The 16350-nt window shown below is 40.7% G+C and overlaps 1 pseudogene; it reads right to left on the reverse strand.

The window, feature by feature from the left end:
- Positions 1-11270: 11270 nt before the first annotated feature.
- LOC140675947 (uncharacterized) lies at positions 11271-12326 on the reverse strand (annotated as a pseudogene).
- Between the last annotated feature and the right edge of the window lie 4024 nt (positions 12327-16350).

Below are 16350 nucleotides of genomic sequence, written 5' to 3' on the forward strand. Positions count from 1 at the left end.
AAAACTTACTTGTCACATTTGTTCTCAAACGATGGAGTTTCATAACGATTCGGTACGTAATTATTCACGCTTCTGCTGGGGCCGCCACTGCTTCTTTCGACGTAGTATATACTTCCAGATTTCAAAAGTGGATCACTTTCACGAACGGTTAACGCAACACTGACCGTATGAAGAATCAAATATACGTGACATCCCGTTTTTCAAAGTAGCGGGAGATTAGTGGTAAATGTGGTGGGAGATTCTAGAATACTTTAGTGCTCTGAAATTTTTAGAAGGGAGAGAGAGACGATACTCGGATAAAAAGAATTCTTAAATGACTTGTGAGGGAGGGAGGGAGAGAGGGAATGAGGAGGGGGAATAAGAAATAAAACATATTAGTGTTTAAATATTTTATTTTTCCAAATCTTGCAATTCTTTCTGGCGTTGCGACCACCAGTTAAATATTTTGAATACATTTTGTAATGCGCAATTCTTAACATGTTTTTCACATCGTATAGTATTTTTAACATCTAGATTATTTAGAGATTCGATATCGTCGTAATCAGCATCCAAGGTCTCAATGATTAAATTTTCTCTCGCATCGTCCCCGAGCATATTAGCAAGCCATTCTCGTTTCTGGCATCCTTTAACGTATACGATACACTGCATTTTATCATCTTCTTCTTCAACTACAGCTGTTGTAATCAATCGTTTCGCCATGCTGTACGCAACGATTCCATCCTCCCATTGTAGTCCATGATGATTCGCCATCAACCATGAAGCTTGACACTTTTCGGATTTTGTAAGGAGATGCCATGGTATAGGACTCCGAAAAATGTAGTGTGCGAGAACAGTTCCTCTTCTCAGCACCGCCACCTCCTTTGCGATGAAATTATTCGAAACCGCAAATCCTTGCAGATCGACAAACGTTGGTACAGACATGATGAGATCTCTTTTTGTCAGTTAAGAAGAATGACAACCATCTCGTAACACTCGGATTTATATCCATTACATCTTTCCCTCTCTCTAAATTATTGTCGCAAACACTTAGGTAATTTTGCACACAACGTTGGTCAACGGGTTGTACTGGATTACGCGATCGTGTATGATGAGACAGTACGCAGTCGTATTATTAGCCACATTCTCCTTACACTCAAATTCCAATCGCACATCCACGGTTGCACTCTTGACCGATTCGTTTTGTCGAGAACAATCGATGATCACAAACGGACCGTACTGTAGAAACAGTGAGACAGTGAGACTCGGTTCGAGGTACTCGTATCCGTAATAGTTTTTGCAGAAACGCGCGTACGTGTCGTACAGAATCGACCATCTGTTTTTATCGAAATCCAGATTCATGTCATCGTACGGATAACATTCCGAGTTCAGATAGAGTTTCACGTTTGTTAATTTACAGTCGTCGAATTTACTCGCATCTTCGGACATAACATTCTTCCGGCCTGTCTGCAGAGCAAAGATAACGTATCGTGGTTTCTCCAGCTGAGTCGCGGTCTTAATGGCCCACGAATGTTTGGTTGTACGCTGCAACAGCGGAAACTCGTACAGATCCCACGAGCGAAAACCCATGCTGAGGTAGCGTCCGCTTTCCAGAGCGCGCAGCATAGACAGCTTTTTAATTTCACTCAACAACACATGTGGCATTCGCCATTGTATCTTGAATATGTTGATCACAGGCTCCAGCGTCGAAGCTCCAAGCAGACAATTGTTGTCATTGCGCGATCGTATTAAAATCAATTCGTGACGAGCGTTAATTACTATGCGTCTGTAATCCTCGCAAAATCCCAATAACATGTAGAGCGGTACGCAAAAATTAAAGTGTCCATCCACAATAGTTGGCTCACTCCAGCCAGCATTTCTCATAATCACGCTTCTATCGGATGATATTGTTACATAGTTTTTGAGCATACTTGTTATTCCCACGTTTCTATTTCGATCAATCTCCACACCATCGAGTTCATATCGAATCTCGTCAAACATGAATGCAACGCAATTATTTTGCAGTACTACATTGAATCCTCCAGCTGGCTTCTTTATCTTTAATTCTCCCTCGATGTATAAGAAACTCTCGTACGGCAATGTATACAGATCCTGTTGTTGTATGGGTATTCTTATCTCATCACTGTATCCGAACGTTGTGTTGGCGAATGGGTTATAGGAGTGAGTCTCAATCTTGACGATGCGATTGTCAAAGATTGGCTCATCCGCGATGTCGAGAATGTCAGTCATCGTTTAAATGTTTCGCACCACGAATCCCAAAGATTGTAAAAACGCAACGTTTGATGCGTTCAATTTCTTTTTCTTAGTGCCGGATGATTGGATATTAGCAAATGTCGATGTTGTTGTCGCTGACGTCGTAAAGATTGTATTGTCTCTCACGTCTTTCGATCCGTTCAACACGAGCATCACACGCTAATTTTACCGCCGCCGCCGTACATGCAATCTAATGGTGATCTCTTCTCCTCGAAAATCGAGTAATCGTCCTTCCTGGTCGACAACGCGTAACGTTAAATCCGTAATGCATCGCACGATGATCGGTAGGTAAATGATGTGCGCCGGTGTTTCCGATATCTTATATCCTGGTGGTACCCTCGGTGAAAATTCGTGTATCGTATGAACGAGTTTGCCGTTGTTGTACGCACCCGCGGTCACATTACATTCGACGCGGATAATGTTCACGTTGATAATGTTAATCGGCACGTCCGACTCGTACCATTTTCGCGGCTGCAGTATACGGTTCGAGAATCCTAGCAGCGATCCAATGTTGTTAGGCTTGCTAAAATTTAATCTGTAGGCGCATTTGATCTCGCTCCTCATCGTATTGTAATTAGCGCGGAGCACTATAGGCCATTCTCCAGGCTCAAAGTTATCGTCGTCGTCAGTGTGTTTTTTATCACCATCACGAACTGTGTGTTGCGAACGTTTTCGTAAAATTGTATGTTTCAAAAATTCATGTATCGCTTGCAGCTCATACGATCCCTCGGGAATCGTAATTTCCGCATCGTCTTTGCCAAAGTAAAATTTATTATTCGAGGAATTCACGTTCGATATTGTGTGATAACTTTCAAAATCCGCTAGACCAAGCTCGTATTCACCGTCGCTTAAATCTACATTGGGAAAGTAGTTTGCCGCGAGAACGCTGCTCTTTCCAGTCAGCGTGAATGTCATAGACATGTTGGCCAAACTGTTTAACGAATACTAAGTTAAATAGCGCAATGTATGCCTTTAAATTCGCGTGCATCGACCGTTCGGAGAAACTGCAAGCACAATTGTCCACAGATGCTTTGATTATAAGTTTGATAGGATGTGTGATTATATTCTATTTTTGTCACATTTAAATATCGCACCAATTCATTCGGCGGTCGAAGATTGCCAAAACTGTCAAAATATATAGCACAATTCCCCCTCTTTGCATACGCTACCCAGTGAGTACCCGAGCCTTTAGCGTTATCCAAATTTATGATCCCGCTCTCGTTTCGATATATACCACCGATCGGTAATGAGTTACGCATAAAAACATCTCTAAAAAATGGAATGTGCATACGTTTTGCTAGTTGCAGCAATTGTACATTGGTAGTTACGCCCTCTGGCATTTTTAGCGTCTCTTTGACGTTTTTTTTTTTTCTTCTTTTTCATTGAGACTCCTCGTCCGTATTTGTATGGTGCAAGATACAATCCGCGACCTTCCATGGCACGATTGTGACGTAGCATTTCTTGAAACTGACGTTGTGTAGCTTTTCCATCGTTCACCATCTTTGCTACACCAGCCGCTCCACCAATCAGAGATCCGAGAGCGCCCAACAATGGTAGAATCGGTAATACACCCCCGCGTTTCGCTACCGGAAGTATTCGTTTTTTCATCATCTTTTTCTTCGTTTTCGTCTTTAGACCCATACCGAACTTCGTTTTGGTTTTCATCGCTGTCCAGACAGCTGTGGCTGCGGCTCTCTCACCGAGAGACGAATCTTTCGCAGTGATGCGAGTATCCTATCCGCCGCGTGTCTTTCGGCAAGATCGTTACTCCGAAAGTACGCTATATCGTGTTCACGACACGCTGCGTCCAATGGGTTGATACCTCGATCACCTCTAGCCAATCGTTCTTCTAGCCGCGTGCCCGGACCGCAAAACTGGTATCCAGGAATATGTAATTCGATAGGAAGCGCGTTTATTGCACGATTTAATAGACCTCTGCTTATTTGCGTTGACATTCACGACAATCTTTTATCATTGGCGCTGGACCGTCAATGTGCGTTTGTTGCCACGGTTGATTGTAATGTTCGAAACAGCGACGATAGGTCTGAACCTCCGAATCCGCCTTTATGTATTCCGGAAGTTTGTCCCACACGTAGTGGACGTGATTGCCACACATTCGCAATAAAACTGCTTTAGATACAAACTGTAGCTGTTCGGCACTCAAATCGAGAATATCGTAAGGACTTGATAGCAGGACAAACATTTTTTCGTTACTGAATACTTTGTAGTTCCGCGCAGCTATAAATAGACAGGCGTGCGATCCGAATCGGAAGTGGGAAAATGAAATTCGTGCGACAACCTTTCGCGATACGCGTGACAAATTACGACGTCAGATTACGCTCGATGGGTGACAATGCGGAGATGCGTAGACACGGTACGATGCTGCCGAATACTATACGCGCAATCGTTTGCGGCCCCTCGAATTGCGGTAAAACTAACGTGTTGATTAGTTTGATAGAAAGCCCGCACGGCGTCCGCTTTGAAAATGTGTACGTGTATTCAAAGTCACTGCAACAGCCAAAATATCAATATTTGGAGAATTTGTTAACGTCGATCGATGAAATCGGCTATTTTACATTCTCCAATAACAGTGACGTCATTCCACCGAGCGAAGCACGTCCAAACTCGATTTTCGTTTTCGATGACGTGGCGTGCGACAAACAAAATACGATAAGAGAATATTTCTCAATGGGACGCCACTCGAACGTCGACTGCTTCTATCTCTGCCAGACATACGCGAGAATACCAAAACATCTTTTACGCGACAATGCGAACCTGCTAATCTTGTTTAAACAGGATGGCACCAACTTGAAACACGTGTACAACGATCACGTAAATACCGACATGTCATACGAGGATTTCAGTGAGTTATGTCGTACTTGTTAGCAGCAAAAGTATGGATTTCTCGTGATAGACAAGGATAGCTTGCTTACAAACGGGCGATACAGAAACGGATTTAACGTGTTTGCGATACCACAAAATGATTAGTCGTTGCCTACATTCTGTCGTGAGGGGTGAAACGCGAGCGTTCAACACTCTCTATCGATATGGCTGGGAGCGATAATATTCGCGAGCGTGAAAAGATGGCGAAGGAGATTGCGAAAACGAGCGAATCGATCCGCAAGAAACATCGCGCTTTGAAGACCGGTAACATCGATGACGATATCGCGGTCAAGACTCATTTTAAACCTATTATCGAGCCGCTGCAAAAGATTGTCGACAACTCGTTCGCGGTGAAAAATAAGTCGGAGAGTAGCGCAAAGATTAAAATCAAGCGATAAAAGGAGGATGAGAAGGAAGAGGCTAAAGATGAGGAGGTAGAGAAAGAGGAAGAGGAAGATGCGACACCGAAAAAAAGGAAACGATCGGACGTTTTACTGTATGAACCGTCGATAGCCTCTACGCCGTTAACCGCACCAACAAGCGTAAACGAAGATGTTTTCGAAACCTCGGGCAACATGCTCGAATCATCGTTTGTTCGAAACAAGTTACAAACGCCGGAAGTTCAAGAAACGTTGCGGGAGTACTTTGGGCCACTTGGGCAAAAGTACATAGGCGCTTTGTTTAGTGGCGACAAAAATCACGAGATTGATCATGTGTATGGAGTCTATTTTGACAGAAAGAATGAACTGCGACTCGGCAACAAACGATTCAACATCAACAAAGATGACTCTATTATCATAGACGACGTGCGGTACATTGGAACGCCAGGATTGTACGAGTTGATCTTCAAGAGAATTCCCGATGACGAACTTTACACGAGGGGGGACGATTTGGAAAAATACAAGAGCATATTATTGGTGACGAACGCGCATAGACGCGATTATGATGCGCAGGGCCATTTGAAGGGTAACAGGGGGTACAAGTACAAACATATAATTGCACCGTTGATGTCGCTCGAATCGAAAAATACAAAATCTGGAGGGGAGATATCTATGCCTCGCGCTATGACGCTAACCAACAATATGATTGATTACGTGCACTGGGACGATCCCAACGAACTAGTGGATCGGCTACGATTGCTCAACGCTTCGCGCCAAGCTGGTCACAACGCTCACGACAACGAGATCCAGTCGATCATCGAGGAACTTTGTGAAGCAGGAATTATTATAAATTAAATGGTGTCTCGACAAAACTAATCAGTCGATCAGCGTTGCGTGACACTTTACGAAGCATCAGAAAAAATGCCTATCAACAAATTTGGATTATTCGATCCAAGAAATGATGCAACCGGCACAAACGGTTCTTGGGATAGATTGGTAAAAAGTTATGTGCACGAAAACGCTTTGTGTCGCGTCGTTACAGACTTCGATGCAAGGTCACGTAAGATTCGCCGTGTAGCGCAACCAGAGGCTGACACCGATGCCGTCAACAAACTGTACGTGGAGTCCTGCGTTAAAAGATTAATGAATCAACAGAAAGAATCAGACGAGAAGCTGATTTCGCTTGAGAAGGACGTGCGAGCAATACAGATTGTGCTAAACGAACTTCAACGCCCGGCTAACGCTAACTCAGAAACAGCTATCAAACCTAAATAAGCATCAGTGAACGGGTTAGGAGCGGCTATCAAACGGTTATCGAACAGCTACAAAGGATTATAGAACGGCTGCGAACAATTATCGAACAGCTACGAAGAATTATCGAACTGCTATCTAAACTACAATGAGTGGCAGTGGCAGTGGCAGTGAACGACCTAGCAGCAGCTGCAACAGCTTCGAACGAGGCTATCAGCATCTCAAGCAGGGCTGTGAACGAGGCTACGAACACGTTCTTAACGGCTACACCCAAGGTTACAAACAACTCAAGAACTCCTACGATCGGTCAAAAGACGTCTGTGAACGAGGCTACGAACGGGTCAGAAGCGGCTACGAACGAGTCAAAAACGACTGCGAAAAAGGCTGCGAACGGGTCAAGAACGATTTTCGAATGGGTGAAGGACGGCGGTGAACAACGCAAGAACAAATCAAGAGCAGATCAGAACAGGTCAAGAACAGGTCAGAACAGGTCAAGAACAGGTAAAAAACAGGTCAGAACAGGTCAAGAACAGGTCAGAACAGGTCAAGAACAGGTCAGAACAGGTCAAGAACAGGTCAGAACAGGTCAAGAACAGGTCAGAACAGGTCAAGAACAGGTCAAGAACGGCTATTAAAGGCGATAAACGAAAATGAGTGAAAAAAATGTGAACAACAAACGGACATCGAGAAAAACTGACAAAGCAAAGAATCAACATAGTTTGGAGAGACGACAGTTGGTGAACGAACTGCATGCGCCAGCGAGAAAAAATTTTCCCCGAAGACACGTCATAGTGCGGGGTTACGATGATCTGTGGCAAGCCGACATCGTCGAGATGCGTCTGTATTCTCGTTTCAACAAAGGTTACCACTACATACTCACCGTCATCGATGTGTTGAGCAAGTATGCATGGGCTGCACCACTCAAGAGTAAAGGTGGAAGGGAGACGGCTGATGCAATCGCCAAAATAATTCGAGATAGCAAGAGATGCCCGAAAAACATACAAACTGATAACGGGAAGGAATTTTACAATACCGATGTGCAACGGCTTATACGGAAACATAACATTAATCACTATTCCACATATTCGGTATTGAAGGCGTCTGTCGTCGAGCGATTCAATCGCACGCTGAAGAACGACATGTGGAAGATGTTTACGCTGAACGGAACTTACAAGTGGATCGACGCGCTATCCCGACTCGTTGCAGAATATAACGCGCGAAAACATCGCACTATCAATATGAGACCTATCGATGTTACTCCCACGATCGCTGATAGACTTTTAAATACTGTATACAACAGTATAAAAATTGCTGCTCCTGCAAAGTTTAAAGTAGGTGACCTGGTACGCTTTAGCAAATACAAAAAACTTTTCGAAAAGGGTTACACGCCAAATTGGACAACCGAGGTGTTTAAGATTGTTAAAGTGCAACATACTAATCCCGTAACATATCTACTCGAGGATTATCGCAAAAAATCTATCGCTGGAGCATTTTACGAGCACGAGTTGCATCGCGCGAATTATCCAGATGTGTATCTCGTGGAGAAAGTACTGCGCAGGAGGGGTGACGAGGTTTACGTGAAATGGTTGGGATTTGATAGCTCGCACAATTCTTGGGTACATAAGGATCATGTAATTTAATTTTATAAGAAATACAATGTATTCAATATAAAAAATATATGAAATATTTGAAATATACAAAATCTTTATTAATAGATCCTTTCCAATAGTCATTACAATATATAAAATATGAAATATACATACAAGAAAAAAAAATCACACACACACACACACACACACACACACATTATATTTTATAAAGATATCTTATAATGTCCCCACGGTAACGTATCAATAGTTGTAGGTACGATATACCGCTTGTCGTCGTATGGACTTAGAGCAATTTTTGTTTCGCGAATGGTGTATACCTTGTGTAATTTTGATCTTATACACGATTGACTACGAGTTATTTCAATCTCTTCGTTCAAACACCGCGTGTAATCGTCAAACGTTATCGTTCTCGCAACAACGTTACTCTTGACGCTTTTTACCTTTTTCGAATCCTTCTTACCATCCACGCGCAACGCATACATTTTTGCTCTAAGCCCGACAAATTCAATCATTATGGTACCGTTGTTTTCATCCTTCATTAGACCCGGTACCTTTTTATTCACGAGCGGTATACCGTACGCATTGTCTATCGCATAGTCGCTCGTATCAAATCTGCTGATGTCGCGTTTCATATTCTCGTACACATCGTCGCACTCAATGTGATATATAAGACTATCCGTATCAGTGTACATGACTTTGCATCTCTCCCGATACATTGGTACCATATAATCGTGGTGAAATTCGTACAAACATGTCTTGGATATATCGAGAATACACATACCTACGTAAATTGGTTTGTAGAATTTCACCTCGAGTTTACGTAATTCTACAGCGATTAGATTTTCCGAAAAAATGCTTCTGCTATGAAAATTTGGTTTTGCAATCAATGTCTCTACGCCGTACCTTCCGTCCCATTTTGTTAAAAGTTTAACATCTACGCGATTGCGCACATTTTCCATCGTTTTGCCAAACACTGTATTATTCATTAGTTTGTACAAATTTTTTTCAAAATCATTTTTTGCTAGTGTTCTAAATTTTGTGTTGAGTTCTATATAAGTACGGAGCCACGGAGATTGAGTGAATTGTAATATACGATGAATTTTTGTAACACGAAGACCGTGACGTGAACATTGCTGCAGGTTGCGGTAGTGTATCACGTAACGCTTCTTATCGTATACGGTTGCGAGAAGCTTGCCCTCGCGCTTGCTGGGTGGTTTGTCGTGTGTCGGACAAAACGGTAGGTCAGTGTGCGAATCGTGAAGATGCTGCGGATACTCGAGATCGACTTCGAGGATGTAGCCTGTAGACGAATCGAGCGCGATCGATGATACATCAAAATTGGAAACATTATCGACCCACTGAAAATCGGCGTAGGGCAATGGTTGACACATTGCCCATCCGTATAAATTATTAACATCGAAATACATCAAGTACGTTGATGGTTTTGAGTAGTCATACGACTGCATGTACTTGTTATTAGCACGCGCGTACCTGTTGGAACATTGACTCAGACCACCGCGTATACCTCGTTCGATAAACATAACCATGTCAATGTCTGTGAGTAATTCAAATATAATTTTCGTATACTTTAACATGGCGTCCCACGTGTAACCGGGAAGAGTATAGTAATACGCGGGGTCGAGCCCATAACTCTTGATACAACTCTCGGAAATTTTCAAAAATGTCTGCTAATAACAAAACATCGATTTTTAAATACAGATCGCTATATTCGCCTAGCGTTCGAATGGAGAATCGCTTCCACACAATCTCAGCGTGCGCGTAATCGCTCTCAGATACTGTGTTACCTGTCAAGGAACTGTAAAATGATTCTCGTGATGGTAAACACGCATCTTGCAATTTATCTACGCAGTCAATGTACTCGTACGGGAAGACACCTTTTCTTGTTAATAAATTGAAATCTTCGGCGGATAAATTTTTATATTCCGATTGTAAAATTTTGAGTTTATCCTTGCTCAGAAAAGACGCCAATTTGTCGAGACTTGTTGTGAGAAATTTATATGAATCTATGAAACGTAATTTAATGTGATTTCCCGGTTTGTCTTTCGTACCTTTAACATGTTTTGTAAATGAAATATATTTTTCTTTTGTTATCGGAAGTAAATCGATTCCCCCTTCGAACGCTGTGGCTATTTCCTCGATTATAAAGTGAGAATCATAACCACATAAATTGTGAAATACTATTGGAATGCAAAAAGATTCTTTGTAATTTAGATTGCAATTTGAATGCGCGGGACCTCTGTACCGCCCGGTCAAATGACAATGATCGCGTACGCGCGTATCATCTTCTACGAATGGTTTCTCACATATATGACACTGAGTCGCACTTCGAAATTCTTTCCATTCATTTTGCGTTAAATTTACCATGGGGACATTGGTTGTTAAAATATTTTCTACACGTTGCGCCAAATTTTTAAGTTCGTCGGTGAACCATGCAACGCAATTGGCTTCGCGACGAGAATGATACGCGGATAACGAATTATCGTACGAGCAATGTACATAATAAGCCATACTAAATACTTGGTGATGTTGATAAAAATTTTCTTCTTTTTTCACCAAAACGCACTCCAGGTCGGCGTACACGACGAAAGGTAGTCGCTCCTTCCTGTTGTAGTTGATAAATGCGAGCCACTTATCCTTATCGCTCGGTAATCGGATAGCGCAGTCGTTCATCTTTCCACAGTCTACTGTATGTGATTGCAATTTCTCGACCGAGTGAAAATAGTGCATGCATCTGTAAAATAAAAGTTAAAATTTTTATATCCTTGTTTTAAATATTTTTAGACAGTTTTATTAAATATACATACCGATCGCAGATATATTTTTTAGTCTTGTGTTTGCTGAGTTGCATACTAACAAGTCTAGATAGATTCTTGATTTATGCAAAATGTCCGATATCTTGCGCATCTTGCACGTAGAGCAAGTTGATATGCTTGTCTCTCTTTTGCTCCGTAAGGTGAATAGGGACAATGTTTTCGTTTTCAAAACTGTACACGTTGATTGAAATGTCATTATAAATTTCAAATTTTTTAATTTGATTAAAAGTGACTGGAAACTCAATATCTTGGAGATTTAGTACTGTTGTATAATGCGGGTACGATGATTGTCGGTGTGTGCATCTTTCAGCTGGATACAGAGCAGCCACTACCGCCCACGCAAAACATGCATTGTCTTTAGATTGCACGTTAACCACTGCTCGTTTCATTATTATCTTTCGCGATAATTGCACGTAACATCCGGCGCGCATAGGATTATATTTATTTATATTTACAGTCAAATTTAGTATACGCGATAATGCCCATCCGCTATCGCGTTCCTGAAATTCTTCGAGCGATGCAAGGATTGGCTCGACGACTCGCCGCTCATACCACTCGCGTAAATTGGATGTATGTAAGAGTTCACAGTTTCTCGTATTGATTGATTTATTGGCATGCTTATCGCCCGCCACAAACTCGCCGTTAAACACTGTATTCACTTTCACACTGTTATGTTTTTGCATAACGTCTCGCACGTGCTCGAGCACAATGTCACTCGCATCTTCCAAAAATTGACGAGGTTCGATGTGATTATAATTTATAACCGCACCAGTCAAGATGCGGCTCTCAAACGCCGTATCAATCTCTCGCCATATGAGTCTCTCCGAGTTATTTTCACTACTATAATCACCACCACTGGGTATAAACTGTCTCTGCAATCGAGTTTTTGCACCCTCGAGTCGCGCAATTCTTGTCACCAAAGATTGTCTATTTCCGATTGAGAGTCGCGGACGCTTGACACGGCTGCGTTCTTCAAGCTCTTCGATAAACTCCTCGCAATGCTGCAGCCATCCAAAATATTCACCCAATGTGGTGACTTAGTGGGAACGCTCCAACAAGTCGCGTTCTTTCTGCTGCACGTTTTCCATTTTTCTCTCTCTATTTTTGTGTGCAAACATAACACATATTACGCGACATTATTATATGTAATAAAATTTGACAGCTACTGCACCATCGCATATCCACCTCATCGGGCGATGTAACTTTATGTCTCCGTATTTCGTATATTAATCCGATGTCATCTCGAAAGGTGTCCATACACGAAGCACAGAGAGCTAGAGCACCACCCGTTGAATAATAAAAGTGTATGGCGTAAATCTTACGTTGATTTTGCGCACGGAGTTGTTCATTTTCTACTACGTTGTCGTCAAAATCGGTATTACTGCAATCACTAATATAATTACTATCGTCCGACAACGCATGCTCTTCGTCTGACGACTCGTCTATTATCGCTTCGAAATTAATATTTTCCATTTATTCACTATTCACTGTCACTAACAATTCTAATGCCTGACAGTAACCACTCAATTTTTTTTTTTTCCACAGCTTCCTCTATGCCCTTTCAAATCGTACTATGGTTTGATGGGGCTCTCATTCTTCTTATATTTCGCCTAATGCTGTCTTAACACATCCTACCGAACGTCAACGCTTTTGCATCTATAAAAACGTTCCTGACATGTTCGTCGCAGCGTCGGCCAAAATTTCTATTGTTTTCCCACGACTTTTATCCCTTCTAAAATGTCCCCCGGCTATAAATCAACCACAAAGATAAACATCTTGCAGTTGCAGTTCTTTCCCTAAAAATTTCGGAAGATGTTTTGCTCCAGTTTTATGGAAGATTTTCCGCGAGGATACAAAGCTGCCGAACGTCGGCGCTTAAAATCTCTTTTTCCATAATATTCTAATGGTCATAAAATGATCATAAAAATTAGAAAAAAAAGAAAAAAAACACTTTTATGGTTTCTAAAATGTCCCCCGGCTATAAATCAACCACAAAGATAAACACCTTGCAGTTGCAGTTCTTTCCCTAAAAATTATGGAAGATGTTTTGCTCCAGTTTTATGGGAGATTTTCCGCAAGGGTACAAAGCTGCCGAACGTCGGCGCTTAAAATCCTAATGATATAATGACCATAAAATGATCATAAAACTAGAAAAAAAAACAATTTTATGACTTCTAAAATGCCCCCGGCTATAAAATCAACCGCAAAGATAAACATCTACTTTCGAACGTGTGTAGGACCCTTCCCCCCCACCCCCACCCCCTTTCCCTAACATCAGACCCCTCGCGCCTCCCAGATACCCCCGCCCCCGCACCCCCCTCAGCGCCCCATGGCTTAGAATCCCCACTATAACACTACTTATACATATATTTACGAAATCTCATTGTGCATTAATATCAAAACGTACTTGAATCCAGTCCGCATTTTTTACGTTCGGCGTCATATTAAATTTCAATCCGACCCTCAACAGACTTGGTTTCGACCATTAACCAAACCAGCGACGTAGCGGTGCAAACAATTGCACGCTCGTTACTACCCCTACCCAGCCGATATCGTGCTAATACTCTGCACATACGGCACTCCTACCCTAAGACCAAACTTATATCTTCTCCTGATAGCATCGTGCTAATATTCTGCACATGCCACCTCCCTATCTCAAAACCAATGGTCGAACCAGCGAACACGCGAAACTAATTTGATCTTTTTGTAGATGCCAAAAATAAGAAGAGGCGGACACAAATTCCACGCGCGACGCTTATATTACGAATACAAATACGCCCCCGTCAGTGAAGCAGATAGTGAATTCCTCGGGACGGATCGTCTATATTTTGACTTAGAATACGAGGCGTACTTTAACCTGGCGTTACGAACAAAACAGGTCAAATCTCCGAGGATGGACATCCGCACAAAGTCTATGGGATATTTTCCGTGGCCGCGCAAACTGATACCGTTGGACACGCAGCTACTGTTCCCCCCTCTGCCGCCCGCGAATTACGTACCGGGAGATCCGAGGAAGACCCGCTACCTCCAAATACGTGACGAAATATTATACCTAAATTACGGGTGTCCACCCCCGAGCACTGGGGTTCCGCGGAACAACCGATAATAATAGATTAATAAAATTATATAAAGAGCTCCGATTAATAAATAAGTAAATAATAAAGAGGCAATAGGAGCGAGGAGATGTGAATATAAAATTGTAAGTTTGTTATATATAGATGATATGTCGCACTTGTATTGACAATAAGTACATTAGTAACATTCTATAGAATGACGGAAATTACAATAAAAATTTGAACGTTTCGATTCATGTTTTGAATCCTCTTCAGCATAATATATGAATTAAATAAATGAATTATAAATAAAAAAAAAAAAAAAAAAAAAAGACGAAATAAGTTGGATCGTATTATATATATGTAATTTTATACAACTAACATGCGATAAATATGTACAGCGGTTCTGAGGCAGTGACCCTTTTAATCATGCGAATACGATCACTGATTTTATGTTCACACATGTCTTACGCCTTTATTACACGATGTTTTATCATTAATTTAGTTTTTTATTACCACTTTTTTATTTTTATTAACACTTACGCTGACTTCCTCAGAGGTTTGAGAAATAGAAACATCTATTACTATTCGTTAGCGGAACCATTCCCGAGGAGTTCACATCACACGACTTCCCTTAGTCGGTAATCGCCATTTCCCTTTTCGTTTGATACTGCCGCAACATTATATACACAGTAACACCACCGCCATATCCCTATTACTTCACCTTTGGTAAGGGAAAACATCCATCATCCGGATAAGCCTAGTCGCGGGGAATCCTCAGAAGCTTAGCTTCTGAAATACGCAATCGGTCAGGCGAAGGGTCCGACCACTCTTAGGAGCCGCGACCCCGCTTGACGTAACAATATGTATAATTTATTTATGTAAAATTTCTATATGTTCGGATTGTTATGGATGGGAAAAGTCTATTGTAAGAAAGTTTGGAACCCTTTGATATGATCTCTTTTTCTGTCGCCGCTTTTTACTCTGTTTCGCTTTCATACTCGGCGAGTCGCGGCTCGGAAAGATATAAGCATCAGTCCTAAGAATTTATCGGCTTTCGGACAAAATTTCGGAACTCTTTGATGATAGATCATTGCGCTGTGTACCTGTCACTCTTTTGTGTCTAGCGACTTAGCAATCAAAACAATTTTAATACATTGCCTTTAAATACTCTGCCTGTGAGACGAGTTATATCAGTCTGTCCGAGACCGTGAAGCAGTATCGACAGCGAAAATTTAGAAAAAAAATTGACAGAAGTTAAGTAAGTAATATTCATTATTAATTTAGTAATACATCATTATATACTTATATAATGTTTGTTATATATTTATTAATATTTATATATACACGCACAAACACACTCGCACACATTTATAAATGCAAATAATCTCTATATCTGTTGACATTTTTATTTTTGATATTCTTTGAGCGATAATGTTGCAACCGTCTTCAAATCAAATACTTTTTTAATTATCAAGTTTTTCATTTTCAAAAGCAATTAAATTATTCTTTCTTTATAAAGAAGAAAAAATTAATTAAAATATAATACACATTGAATATTAAGAAACAGATATCAATTAACAGATAATATTAACACTTAACATTCTCAAATCATATATTGTTTCTTACATATTTGTTCATATATAGAATATATTAATTAAAAGTTCTATGAAATCTTTTTAGTCTTACATTATTTTTGTATATGCTTAAATCATTATAAATAAAATATCAGTCTGACGACATGAATGATTCCCGAATAATTTTCGAAAAAAGAAAACAATATATATATGCAAAAAATTTTGTTGAACAAAATTTTAATAACGGGTTTCATCTTTCTCAGAATATAGTAGTTTTATAATTTTATTTTAATCTAATGTACGAAGTTTAAACGTCACAAAGGTTAAAAATGAAAAACACATTTTCAGTTTTGTATATTCAAGAGATGTTTAATATTTTATATATTATCTAATATTATAGTTTTCTCAAGTTAAAATATGTGTATAATTTTATATTTTAATGTGGAATAATGTTACATGAATTACATTTAGTTTTTTCAACTTTTCTACATTTTTACATATTGATTAATAAC

The sequence above is a fragment of the Anoplolepis gracilipes genome, unplaced genomic scaffold (assembly GCF_047496725.1).
Source record: "Anoplolepis gracilipes unplaced genomic scaffold, ASM4749672v1 Contig22, whole genome shotgun sequence".
Classification (NCBI taxonomy): domain Eukaryota; kingdom Metazoa; phylum Arthropoda; class Insecta; order Hymenoptera; family Formicidae; genus Anoplolepis; species Anoplolepis gracilipes.